This window comes from Pleurodeles waltl, chromosome 2_2, assembly GCF_031143425.1.
Source record: "Pleurodeles waltl isolate 20211129_DDA chromosome 2_2, aPleWal1.hap1.20221129, whole genome shotgun sequence".
NCBI classification, from domain to species: Eukaryota; Metazoa; Chordata; class Amphibia; order Caudata; family Salamandridae; genus Pleurodeles; species Pleurodeles waltl.
The window spans coordinates 1,029,365,870-1,029,380,601 of NC_090439.1; positions in this window are offsets into that span (position 1 = coordinate 1,029,365,870).

Below are 14,732 nucleotides of genomic sequence, written 5' to 3' on the forward strand. Positions count from 1 at the left end.
AACAGTCTTCTGGTCATGCCATTGCTTTTGCAGCTCCTGGCTGGCCTGAAGGTTTTTACTGGCCTTTTTCATGTACTCAGCCATTCTGGATCTTAGGCCAAGTACATAATCCACTATGTCCTGTTTAGGAGCTTTTAAAGGTTGTTCTCAACCCTCCTTTACAAGAGTAAGTGGACCTCTTACAGGGTGCCCAAAGAGGAGTTCAAAGGGGATGAAGCCCACTCCTTTTTGGGGTACCTCCCTGTAAGCAAAAAGGAGGAAAGGTAACAAGACATCCCATCTCCTCCTGAGTTTTTCAGGGATTCCCATTATCATTCCTTTCAGAGTTTTATTAAACCTCTCAACCAGACCATTTGTTTGTGGATGGTAAGTGGTGGTGAACTTGTAGGTAACACCACACTCCTTCCATATTGCTTTTAGGTATGCAGACATGAAGTTGCTACCTCTGTCTGATACTACCTCTTTAGGAAAACCCACCCTGGAAAAGATTCCCAGGAGGGCCTTTGCCACTGCAGGAGCTGTAGTGGTCCTTAAAGGTATGGCTTCAGGATATCTTGTGGCATGGTCCACTACCACCAAGATAAATCTTTTGCCTGAAGTAGTAGGAGGGTCAAGGGGGCCAACTATGTCAACCCCTACCCTTTCAAAGGGCACCCCAGCCACTGGAAGTGGAATTAGAGGGGCCTTTGGAGTGCCACCAGTCTTGCCACTGGCTTGGCAGGTCACACAAGACTTGCAAAAATCTTTGGTGTCCTCTGACATATGAGGCCAGTGAAACAAGGGGACAATTCTTTCCCAAGCTTTCGTCTGGCCCAAATGCCCAGCCAAAGGAATGTCATGTGCTAGAGTGAGAAGTACTGTACTGTACTGCAGGTTTTGGGTCCCTTGACTCTGTGTACAAGAGGTTATCTTCCCAGTATACTCTATGACTGTCACTGACATCCCCATTTTGCTGCTTGACAGCTTGCTGTCTGAGACCCTCTAATGTGGGACAGGTTTGCTGTGCCACACTCAGCTCTTCCCTGGCAGGCCCCCCTCCACCCAAAAGCTCAGCAGTGTCTGCAGCCAGCTCCTCTGGTGTAGGTTCTGCATAGGTAGGAAATTCCTCTTCCTCAGAAGGGGAATCATCTGTAGAGGGAGGGATAATGGGTAGGGATTTACCCTTTTTACCCCTAGCTTTAGGGAGCACTTGGTCCATTATTCCAGGATCTAAGTTACCCTGTCCTTTTTGCTTTTTGGCCTGAGCCCTTGTTAAAGCAAAAATATGCCCAGGAATGCCCAGCATTGCTGCATGGGCCTCCAACTCCACTTCTGCTCAAGCTGATGTCTCCAAATCATTCCCTAGTAGACAATCTACAGGCAAATCTGAGGCAACCACAGCTTTCTTTGGACCAGTAACCCACCCTCCCACCCAGTTGAGATTCACAACAGCCATGGGGTGGCTAAGAGTGTTGTTATGAGCATCTGTCACTTGGTACTGCTGACCAAGTAGGTGTTGTTCAGGGTGGACCCGTTTTTCTATCAGCAGAGTTACACTGGCTCCTGTGTCCCTGTAGGCCTGAACCCCAACACCATTTATTAGGGGAAGTTGCTTGTACTTATCCATATTAAGGGGACAAGCAACCAAGGTGTCAAAATCAATGCCACCAACAGAGACTAAAACAGCCTCTGTGGTCTCCCTAACAAGACCAACTCCAACTACATTGCCAATAGTGAGCCCCGCTACACCCTTGGATTGGCTATTAGTAGTAGATTTCCCACCACCACTGCTATTACTAGGGGCACTAGAATTTGCAGCAGGGGTTGTGGCGGTGGGTGGTTTGGGGCCATATTTATACTTTTTGACGCAAAACTGCGCTAACGCAGTTTTGCGCCCAAAAAATTAGCGCCGGCTAACGCCATTCTGAAGCACCATGCCGGAGCCGTATTTATTGAATGACGTTAGCCGGTGTTAGCCGCCGGCGCTGTCTGGTGTGCGTTAAAAAAAACGACGTACACCAGGCAGCGCCGGCGTAGGGGGAAAATGGCGTATGGGCGTCCACAAATGGTGCAAGTCAGGCTGAGGCAAAAAAATCGCCACAACCCGATTTGCGCCATTTTTTTACGACGCCCATCCCCCATTGAAATGACTCCTGTCTTAGCAAAGACAGGAGTCATGCCCCCTTGCCCAATGGCCATGCCCAGGGGACTTCTGTCCCCTGGGCATGGTCATTGGGCATAGTGGCATGTAGGGGGGCACAAATCAGGCCCCCCTATGCCACAAAAAATAAAATAAAAAAATACTTACCTGGACTTACCTTAATGTCCCTGGGGTGGGTCCCTCCATCCTTGGGTGTCCTCCTGTGGTGGGCAAGGGTGGCAGGGGGTGTCCCTGGGGGCAGGGGAGGACACCTATGGGCTAATTCTGAGCCCACAGGTCCCTTAACGCCTGCCCTGACCCAGGCGCTAAAATCCGGCGCTAATGCAGGTTTTTTAGACCCGCCCACTCCTGGGCGTCATTTTTGCCCGGGAGTATAAATACGACGCATATGCATCGGAGTCATTTTTTAAGACGGGAACGCCTACCTTGCATATCATTAACGCAAGGAAGGTGTTCACGCAAAAAAATGACGCTAACTCCGTGAACTTTGGAGCTAGATGGGTCTAACGCCAAAGTATAAATATGGAGTTAGTTTTGCGTCGAATTTGCGTCGAAAAAACCGACGCAAATTCGGCGCAAACGGAGTATAAATATGCCCCTTGGTGTTTTTCTTTGGACAACTGGAATCAGTTGCCCAATGGCCTTTGACTTTACACAAATAACACCAAGGCTTTTTAGGTTGATTATTAGAAGAGGATTTGGACCCACCACCCCCAGAGGATCTTTGTGGGCCTGATGAAGCCTCAGAATGTTTACTTTTGCCCCCACCCTTCTCAGAAGACTTACCATCCTTCTTCTTGCCTTCCTTGTCACCCCCTGTATGAACTTTTCTGTTCACCCTTGTTCTGACCCACTTGTCTGCCTTCTTCCCAATTCTTGGGGAGAGGTCGGATCCGAGTCCACTAGGTATTGGTGCAACAAGTCAGACACACAGTTGTTCAGAATATGCTCTCTCAGAAAAAGATTGTACAGGCTTTCATAGTCAGATACCTTACTGCCATGTAACCACCCCTCCAAGGCCTTCACTGAACAGTCCACAAAATCTGTCCAGTCTTGAGAAGACTCTTTTCTTGTGTCTCTGAACTTAATCCTGTATTGTGCAGTGGTTAAGCCAAATCCACCCAAGAGTGCATCTTTCAAAACTTTGTAGTTGTTGGCTTCACTTTCTCTAACAGTAAGGAGCCTATCCCTACCCTTTCCAGTGAAGGATAGCCACAAAATAGCAGCCCACTGCCTTTGAGGGACCAACTGTACCATACAGGCCCTCTCAAGTGCAGCAAACCACTTATTAATGTCACCCCCCTCTTTGTAAGGGGGGACTATCTTGTGCAGATTCCTGGATTCTTGCTGTCTAACACGGTTGCTATCAGGAATACTGCTGCTGCCACCATGGGGAACTAACCCCAACCTCTGCATTCCTTCTCTATGCCTAGGGATTCCATTTCTAAGGCCAGCTCCTGCTGTTTAAGCTTCAGTCTGGTTTCTTCAACCCTAAAAGTTTTGAGTTCCTTTTCTAACAAGTTATCCTCAGGGTGGGTGGGTTGGGAATGCTTTGACACAGATGAAATATGGGAAGTTTCAGAGGGGGACCTGTTCCTAAATGTCAGGACCCTGGTAACCTGGCCTCTAGGGATAAAGGATGCCCTACTGTTATGGGAACCACTATCACTGCCAGCATCACTAGGTGCCCTGCTAGGGGGCAGACCCTTGTCAGAACCCTCCCCAGCTTCTCCAGGGGACTCCTCTGAATCAGACTGGGAAGCCTCTCCCTTTTTTAACCTCTCATTTGATGGTCCAGACTGGTTCTGGTCATCTACAACAAGCATATTAAAGAGAAACTCTTTTGTAGGGTTCTTTCCTATACTCAAACCTCTATCCAGGCAGAGACCCCTCAAACTTTTATAGTTCAAACTCTCATATGTTGCATTAACAGTCTTGAGAGTGGACTCTACAACAGACATGATGGTAAAGGTTTAAGGATAGTGAGAAAAGAAAAAGTTTTAGACCTTTTGAAAGCACAGAAAACCTTTTTCTAACTTTGAGAAAACTTTTAGAAGTTTTAAGAAACTTTATAGAACTTTGAAAAAAGGTTTTAGAATAGAAAAGTAAACTTTTTTGGTTAAGTGTACATATACTGAATTGTTTGGTATATGATTCTCTTATGAACAGTACAAAATGACAAAGTGGTAAAGCAGTTGCAAGTACTTATCCCACCGCTGCACCACCAATGTACGAGGCTGGCCTGGCTTATAGTGGGTACCTTGTGGTACTTACACCCTGTGCCAGGTCCAGTTATCCCTTATTAGTAGAATAGAGGTGTTTCTAGCAGCTTAGGCTGATAGAAGGTAGCTATGGCAAAGCAGCTTAGGCTGAACTAGGAGACATGCAAAGCTCCTACTATATCACTTATATCATATGCACAATATCATAAGAAAACATAATACTCAGAGTTACTAAAAATACAGGTACTTTATTTTTATGACAATATGCCACAAGTATCTCAGTGAGTACCCTCTGCAAGAAGGTAAGTAATCTACACAAGTTATATGTACACAAACCCAAAACAGGTAAGTAAGAGTAAGAAAGGTAATGCAAACAGTGTAGAATTACAATAGGTTGCAATAGGCAAACATAGGTCTAGGGGCAACACAAACCATATACTCCAAAAGTGGAATGCGAATCATGAATGGACCCCAGACCTATGGGAGCTTGTAGAGGGTCGCAGGGACTGTAAAAAAATACAGTCAGGGTGTCCAAGATATCCCACCCCAAGACCCTGAAAAGTAGGAGTAAAGTACACCTACTACCCCAAAAGGACACAATAATCGTGATAGTGGGATTCTGCAAGAACCACAAACACCAGCAAAGCACTGAAGACGGATTCCTGGACCTGAGGACCTGCAAGGCAAGGGGACCAAGTCCAAGAGTTGTGATAGTGTCCGGGGGGGACAGGAGCCCAGAAAACCCCAGATGAAGGTGCAAGCAAGCTGCCTCTGGATGGAAGAAGCTTGGAATTCTGCAACAACGAAGAGGACTAGGAACTTCTCCTTTGGATTTAAGATGTCCCATGTTGCGATGAAGGTTGCAGAAGTGTAAGTTCGCCGAAATACTGCAAACAAGCCATGCTAGCTGCAAGGGTTGCAATAGATGTTTTTGGGTGCTGCTGGGGACCAGGAAGGACTAGGATGTCGCCCCTTGGAGGAGGGGACAGAGGGGGCTCTCAGCCACTCAGAGAGCCCCCACAGAAGCAGGCAGCACCCACAGAAGTAACCAAACAGCCACTTAGAAGATTTGTGAACTGGAGCTGGCTCAGAGTCACAAAGGAGGGTCCCACGATGCCGGAGGCTAACTCAGGGGGTTGAGCACTGCAGGGCGGAGTGCTGGGGACCCAGGCTAGGCTGCGCATGAAGGAAATCCTGGAAGAGTGCACAGGAGCCGGAGCAGCTGCAAATCACACAGTACACAGGTTTGCAGTCTAGCGTGGGGAGGCAAGGACTTGCCTCTACCAAACTTGGACTGAAGGATCACTGGACTGTGGGAGTCACTTGGATAGAGTTCCAGGGACCACGCTCATCAGGATGAGAGGGGACCTAGAGGACCGGTGATGCAGTCTTTTGGTGCCTGCGTTAGCAGGGGGAAGATTCCGTCGACCCACAGGAGATTTCTTCTTGGCTTCCAGTGCAGGGTGAAGGCAGGTGACCCCCAGAGCATGCACCACCAGGAAACAGTCGATAAAGCCGGCAGGATTATGTGCTACAATGTTGCTGGTAGTCGTCTTGCTACTTTGTTGCGGTTTTGCAGGCGTCCTGGAGCAGTCAGCGGTCGATCCTTGGCAGAAGTCGAAGAGGGAAGTGCAGAGGAACTCTGGTGAGCTCTTGCATTCGTTATCTGAAGAATATCCCAGAGGAGAGACCCTAAATAGCCAGAAAAGGAGGTTTGGCTACCAAGAAAGGAGGATTGTCTACAAAGAAAGGTAAGAGCCTATCAGAGGGGGTCTCTGACGTCACCTGCTGCCACTGGCCACTCAGAGCAGTCCAGTGTGCCCCCAACACCTCTGTTTTCAAGCTGGCAGAGGTCTGGGACACAGTGGAGTAGCTCTGGGCACCTCCCCTGGGAGGTACTGGTCAGGGGAGTGGTCACTCCCCTTTCCTTTGTCCAGTTTCGTGCCAGAGCAGGGCTGGGGGATCCCTGAACCGGTGTAGACTAGCTTATGCAGAGATGGGCACCATCTGTGCCCATCAAAGCATTTCCAGAGGCTGGGGGAGCCTACTCCTCCCCAGCCCTTCACACCTATTTCCAAAGGGAGAGGGTGTAACACCCTCTCTCAGAGGAAATCCTTTGTTCTGCCTTCCTGGGCCAGGGCTGCCCGGACCCCAGGAGGGCAGAAACCTGTCTGAGGGGTTGGCAGCAGCTGCAGTGGAAACCCCGGAAAGGCAGTTTGGCAGCACCCGGGTTCTGTGCTAGAGAATGGTATTGGGGGGACAATTCCATGATCTTAGACATGTTACATGGCCATGTTCGGAGTTACCATTGTGACCTATGTATATTGCACGCGTGTAATGGTGTCCCCGCACTCACAAAGTCCGGGGAATTTGCCCTGAACGATGTGGGGGCACCTTGGCTAGTGCCAGGGTGCCCACACACTAAGTAACTTGGCACCCAACCTTCACCAGGTGAAGGTTAGACATATTGGTGACTTATAAGTTACTTATGTGCAGTGAAAAATGGCTGCAAAATAATGTGGACGTTATTTCACTCAGGCTGCAGTGGCAGGCCTGTGTAAGAATTGTCAGAGCTCCCTATGGGTGGCAAAAGAAATGCTGCAGCCCATACGGATCTCCTAGAACCCCAATACCCTGGGTACCTAAGTACCATATACAAGGGAATTATATGGGTGTACCAGTGTGCCAATGAGAATTGGTAAATTTAGTCACTAGCCTGCAGTGACAAATTTAGAAAGCAGAGAGAGCGTAAACACTGAGGTTCTGGTTAGCAGAGCCTCAGTGATACAGTTAGGCACCACACAGGGAACACATACAGGGCACACACTATGAGCACTGGGGTCCTTCCTAGCAGGATCTCAGTGACACAGGGGCTAAAACATGCATACATTCAGTGAAAATGGGGGGTAACATGCCAGGCAAGATGGTACTTTCCTACAGATACCACTTTACAAGAAATTTATAGGTAAATTAAATATGCCAATTAGGTATAATCCAATCATACCAATTTTGTAAGGGAGAGCACATGCACTTTAGCACTGGTGAGCAGTGAAAAAGTGCTCAGAGTCAAAACGTTAGCCAGCAAAGGTCAGAAAAATAAGGAGTCAAAAATCAAAAAGTCTGGGGAATGACCCTGTAAAAGGGCCTGGTCCAACAGCTACATCGTGTTGTAATCTCTCTACAGGCTTTTAACCATGCCCATGTGACGCCTATCTGTTTCGTAAGTTCGAGGGTTGCTTTTTAAAATTTGCTTGATTTCCTTTATGAAAGGTATGCCTTTTCCGATGCTTAGCCCTCCTCAACAGCACCGGTAAACTACTGAAAACATATTATCTCCATGTTTTTCGCATGGCTTCTGGACTACTTTTTCTCTTTCTTTCCTACGCAGCGCGATCTCGCTGGGCAGTAGTCGAGCGCTTTGCATGACAACGACCCTGTTACATAGATAATTGCATAGCTGGCAATACGTTTGTCTGCGAGCAAAACTTCGGTTTCCTTTTGTGTGATCCTTCACGCTCATGGTGTGGCGCTTTAGATCGGCCCGCTTATGAAAAACTGTATTGCTTTTCATTTTCAATTTATGTGGCAAGACAAGTCCGGCTAGGACTTTACAACGCTAATAGCTCTAAGTCGAACAAATGCGAGACCCATTGCATTGCAAATGCTTGTTTTGGTATGGCAAGCAACAACACAGGCGGGTCAGGTGGTTGCAGATCTGAAACATAGCATTTTTTTTTTGTTAAATCACAATTTGAACAGCAGAAGAGGCAAGCAAAAGCACTGAGGATGGTAGGGGACTAGATGGAACAAGAAACAACAGGGTGAGTGGGAGGGGGCAAACAACAACACAGAGATCAGGAGGAGGCAAGCAACAACATGGAGGGAAGCAGAGGGTGGGAGGGGACAAGCAAAAACATGACAAGTGGGGACAAGCAAGAACATGAAGCACAGGAGGTGGGAAGGAGCAATTGGGAGGATGAGCAAGCAACACAATGGAGGGTAGAAGGGGGCAGCAACTACAGGACCTCATACGTCAAAGGTGACAATCTGTGATATGCTACTTTTAAAGGACAGTACTTTTGCGCACTACTCAAGTATGTATAGGCACTGTTGCTGCAGATGTATTACCTATCCACTGTTATTTGAGCCTGTGATCTGTAGTGCCGTCTCTGCAGAAGGCACATTAACCAAATTGGCTAAGTACTGGCATTTTAACTGGTGACCTGGGTGTTATTACGCAGATCTAGGTAGTATGTGCACTGCATACATAACAGTGAACCTCTAACACAAACAATGTGTCTGTAGTTATAGTGAGTCAGTTTGCTGTACAACAGCTAGTATGCTCAGTAGGGCATCTTTGGACTATGGTGGCTCATGGTTATTAATTAAACAGGGATAACGGTAGAGAACAGCCAAGGTCTAGGAGCAAAACACAGACAGGGTGGGCCAGATGGGGGCAAGCAACAACACAAACAAGTGGTGGGGACAAGCAACAACATTGATTTGGGCAGGGCAAGCAACAACACAGATGGCTGGTGGGGCAAGCAGCAGCCTGGACAGCATGAGGGGGCAAGCAACAACAAGAGGGGGATAAATGCACTTGGGCGAGAGAGAGGGACACCACACAGAAAGATGGAGAAATGTGAGGGAGACAGCCTGCAAACACATGCTCTCTTAAGGAGTGCTTCAACAAAGAAAGTAGCTCTGAAAACCAAACCTGAGCAGTGGAAGAATACAAATACTTGGACCATGCTCCAGGAGAGGGCCAAACACAAGAATAGAAGTGAGCCAGCATGCACTGACCAAAGAAAAGCAAGTAAAAGAAAGCGACGATAAAGTCAACCAATGGTAAGCAAATAGTGGGCTCAAAACCCACTGTAAGCTAACAAAATGTCAGTGCATGTGCTGTCTCAGGCAAGACCTAAAAAGGTTTTCAGCTTCCATCTGAATACAATATGATTCTCTATTTTATTTTTCTGAGCCCTGATGGAATATTATTTCTCATACTAGGCCAAAGTGACAGACAGCAGGACCTCCAAAACTGGCACTCCGTCCATGCAAACATGTAGCCAAATACTAGGGGTATGATATGGAACCTTAATGTGACTATGGGGACACTCCTGATGTCTCAGTAGTTGGGTCATTTTGAACACTACTATCTAACAATTCTCTGAAGGTTCCTCTTTCAAAATATGACTTCTATATACATGAATAATCACCTAAGGGCCTGATTTTGATCTCCGCCGGTGGGTTACTCCGTCACAATGGTGACAGATATTCTGTCCGCCAAAATCGAAATCCCATTATGTCCTATGGGGTTTAGATTTCAGTGGATGGGATATCAGTCACCATTGTGATGGGGTAACCCATCCACTGAGTACTAAATTAGCCCTAAGTCACAGCTGTCGTTCAAGAGATACTAAAGTTATGAAGGCCCTTTTTCTGTTCTTTGTGCTGACCATCTGAGTCAGAGCAGTGAATCCAGAGATAATAGTGCTCATGTGCATCTGTTTGTAGAACTTTTTAAAATTATTTTCTACCCTTTCGGGTTGTTATAATGAGATAAATCGCCCAGACAATCAGCCGACTAGACGCTGAGACCAAAATAATCTCAATACATTTTTCTTTATGTACTAAAAGATGTGAATGAAAGATCATGGACTGTAGGGAAAGTTTGGGAGACTGCCTTAGTCTAGAAGAAAGTTTGTATAAATATGGAATGCAATGGTGCAGAAACATTTGGATCCTGTATTGCAAAGGGTATGTGGTGCCCTTGATGTTAATGTGTAATGCAATTATTTAAAATAACATAGAATGCATTTAAATCTTCCAACACAATTGTAATTGCATTACAGCTGCCCCCTCCTCATCCTTAGAGCTATCCAGGGGACACACTGCCTAGTAAAAGACACACACAAACTGAGAAAATTAAGATTCAGTGACAGAAACGTCAAAGTGATTGAAAAGAAGACAGTAGCACCAGCGTTTCAAACTCTAGGGACAGTGGTTTATGGAACTAGAAATAGGGTAAAATACTTAAAAGATCATCCACTGAAATAGTTATTTAGAGCAATCAGTACATTTGATTACATTAAAGGACAATCAACTAATTATTTAGGTTAAGTTGAATTTTGGCACGTTTTTTACCTTTTTACAAATTGTATCACCAGTTTCTGAACATTGTCATATTTCTTAGGAATAGCTACATGGTATTCAATGGCTGGTGTAATTTGAATGCCAGAGTTTAATTTGTATCATACCCTTTTAGATAAAGGTTCATACACTTTAGGGTACTGTACCAACCTCATTCTATAACTATTAGCGCAGTCTCTTTATACCCACCAAGAATCTTTTTTGTGGATGTGGAAGATGACTTCATGGGGGTTTTACCCATTCCTTTCTCTTGGTTCAGGCCCATTGCTGAGCAGTGTATCAGCTGTAGGAGCGTATGCATGGGTAGTATAGCACCCACGAATTTCCAATGAAAATCTTCTGGGAATACTGGTGTCGTGAACCCCGGCATTTACAGGTTAGGCAGGGCTGATGTTGAAACGTAATTATTCATGAGGCTGTTCTATCTGCAGGTTTTAAGGTAATGCAAACTCAATCATAGTAAAGGAAGCCAAAAAGTGACATGATAGAAAAAGCAAGTAAAAGTGTCTAGGGGCACAGAGCCCAGAGATTTGAAGGACTCTCTAAAGCCTTTTTTATTATATTTTAAGAATCAAGTATCAGCTAAGGGCCCATTTCCTTCCTTGCACAAGAACTCGCACTACACTGACTACCGGGTGTGTGAGAGAAAGAGATTGAGAGTTGGAAAAAAGAGTGAAACAAAGGACTTATGAAATGAAGAAAGAAACTGACAAGAAGGAATGACCAAAAGCTTTAAAAGATGGATGCAATGGGGAAAGAAAGGACCAGGGGTGAAGTGTAAAACAATTGCATGACTGGGTGAAATAGAATGGTAGGAAATCTGAAATGATGTATGGATGGATGGATGGGTGGATGGATGGATGGATTGATAAAAGGTGGTGTTAGAAATGGGGTCTTTGGTTGGCAGTTAGGTTACCCCCTGTCCAAGCAAGGACTCTCACTCTAGTCAGGGAAAAGAGAATCACCCTCAGCGAACCCTAGCTCACCCCCTTGGTTGTTTGGCACGAGAAGAAGGCTTAACTTCAGAGTGCTAGACGTAAAGTATTTGTACCAAAACACACAGTAATTCAATTAAATCACTACAAAATGACACAACACAGGTTTAGAAAAATAGGAAATATTTATCTAAACAAAACAAGACCAAAACGATAGAAATCCACAATACACAAGTCAAGTTATCACTAAAAATTCACAAAGAGTCTTCATGTAATTTTAAACACAGCGCTAACGCTGTTAGCGTGAAAATGTACCTTGGGTGCATCAAAAATAACCCTGCATGGGTGAGTGTGCGTCAAAAAGGGCTTGCAATGCATCGATTTCACTCACGAGTGAGACCTTGTGTAGTTTCTCCTTTAGTTGGGTCGGTATGCGTAGTTTCTTCTCTCTGCAGGAGAGCGATGCATCGATCCGGTCAACACTCTCAGGTCCGGGCAGGCCTTGCATCATTTTTACACGCCCAGTGGTGTTTGCGTCAGAAATTCAGCAGCACGATGGTCCGAAAACCACACAGCGCGGGTTGCGATCTCACCAGCCTCCATCAGCGATGCTGCGCGTTGTTTCTCCAGCCGCGGGCGTCAATCTTCCGGTCACGTTGCAGGCAAGCGTTGATTTTCAAAGCCGGCGGCGCGATGATTTTTCAGCCGCAGATCAGAGTTGCGTCGATCTTTCCCCGCAGGGTGGTCTGTGCGCGGATTTCTCACTCTTGGGCTGCCAGCTTCTCTTCTCAGGGTCCCAGGAACTGGATGGGCACCACCTGGCAGAGTAGGAGTCTCTCCAGAGGCTCCAGGTGCTGGCAGAGAGAAGTCTTTGCTGTCCCTCAGACTTCAATCAACAGGAGGCAAGCTCTAAATCAAGTCCTTGGAGATCTTCACAAGAAGGAAGACAACACAAAGTCCAGTCTTTGTCCTCTTGGCCCAGGCAGAAGCAGCAACTGCAGGATAGCTCCACTTAGCACAGTCACAAGCAGGGCAGCTCTTCTTCCTCAGCTCTTCAGCTCTTCTCCAGGCAGAGATTCCTCTTGGTTTCCAGAAGTGTTCTATAGTTTGTGGGTTTGGGTGCCCTTCTTATACCCATTTTGTCCTTTGAAGTATGCCTACTTCAAAGAAAAGTCTCTCTTGTTTGTGAAATCCTGCCTTGCCCAGGCCAGGCCCCAGACACAAACCAGGGGGTTGGAGACTGCATTGTGTAAGGGCAGGCACAGCCCTTTCAGGTGTGAGTGACCACTCCTTCCCTCCCTCCTAGCACAGTGGTCCATCATGAAATGCAGACTACACCCCAGCTCCCTTTGTGTCACTGTCTAGTGAGAGGTGCAACCAGCTCAACTGTCAAACTGACCCAGACAGGGAATCCAAAAACAGGCAGAGTCACATAAATGGTTTAAGCAAGAAAATGTTCACTTTCTAAAAGTGGCATTTTCAAACATACAATCTTAAAATCAACCGTACTAAAAGATGTATTTTTAAATTGTGAGCTCAGAGACCCAAAACTCCACATGTCTATCCGCTCCCAAAGGGACTCTACACTTTAATCATATTTAAAGGTAGCCCCCATGTTAACCTATGAAAGGGACAGGCCTTGCAACAGTGAAAAACGAATTCAGCAATATTTCTCTGTCAGGACATATAAAACACATTACTATATGTCCTACCTTAACCATACACTGCATTATGCCCTTGGGGCTATCTAGGGGCTGCCTTAGGGGTGTCTTACATGTAAGAAAAGGGAAGGTTTAGGCCTGGCAAGTGGGCACACTTGCCAAGTCGAATTTACAGTTTAAAACTGCACACACAGACACTGCAGTGGCAGGTCTGAGACATGATTATAGAGCTACTTAGGTGGGTGGCACAACCAGTGCGGAAGGCCTACTAGTAGCATTTGGTTTACAGGCGCTGGGCCCCTCTAGTGCACTTTACTAGGGACTTACTAGTAAATCAAATATGCCAATCATGGATGAACCAATTATATACACATTTTGTATAGGAGCACTTGCACTTTAGCACTGGTTAGCAGTGGTAAAGTGCCCAGAGTAACAAAAACAGCAGACACAGAGTCCAGCACACATCAACAACCTGGGAAACAGAGGCAAAAAGTTAAGGGAGACCACACCAAGGATGAAAAGTCTAACAGGAGAGTGACATGATGAATGAATGAAAATGAATAGATGTATGTAGGAAACTGGGTTACTGGTTGAGGGGGTAAAGCACCAACCACTATTTTGGTCAGGGTGAAACACAAGCAAACCCCAAATAAACCTGTGCTTATCCTCTGTTGGCTTGGCACAAGTTTCAGGTTTCAAGTTTAAGTTTATTGACACAGTTCATTAAAACCATCGCAATTCAGACATACATACTTGTATAAATACTTAGCATATATTCACTGTATTAAATAGAGACTCATAAAAACATATAATGCATGTTTAAACTAAAACTTATCATGGTAATAAATTGTGCGTGGCTAAAACATTCTCCACTGATTCCAACCTTACTCTTTAATCTTAAATTTAGGACTTTCTTGCTCCCGTACAAAAAATTGTGGCCCATATTTATACTTTTTGACGCAAAACTGCGCTAACGCAGTTTAGCGCCAAAAAAATTAGCGCCGGCTAACGCCATTCTGAAGCGCCATGCGGGCGCCGTATTTATTGAATGGCGTTAGCTGGCGTTAGCCGACCGGCGCTGCCTGGTGTGCGTGAAAAAAAACCACGTACACCAGGCAGCGTGAGCCCACAGGTCCCTTAACGCCTGCCCTGACCCAGGCGCTAAAATCCGGCGCAAATGCGGGTTTTTTTTAGTCCCGCCCACTCCCGGGCGTCATTTTTGCCCGGGAGTATAAATCCGACGCAATAGCATCGCAGTCATTTTTTTAGACGGGAACACCTACCTTGCATATCATTAACGCAAGGAAGGTGTTCACGCAAAAAAATTACGCTAACTCCATGAACTTTGGCGCTAGACGCGTCTAACGCCAAAGTATAAATATGGAGTTAGTTTAGCGTCGAATTTGCGTCGAAAAAAATGACGCAAATTCGGCGCAAACGGAGTATAAATATGCCCCTGTGATTGTAGGAGGGTGAGGCTCAGGGAATATCCTAAAGTAATTACACTAAATTATATCTGAGACTGATTTCTGACTGCAGCTAACCTTTTGGGAGCTTTACTAACATAAAATGATAACCCATGTGCATTCAGCTTAGACTTTATTCTCTAATTCTTTCTGGG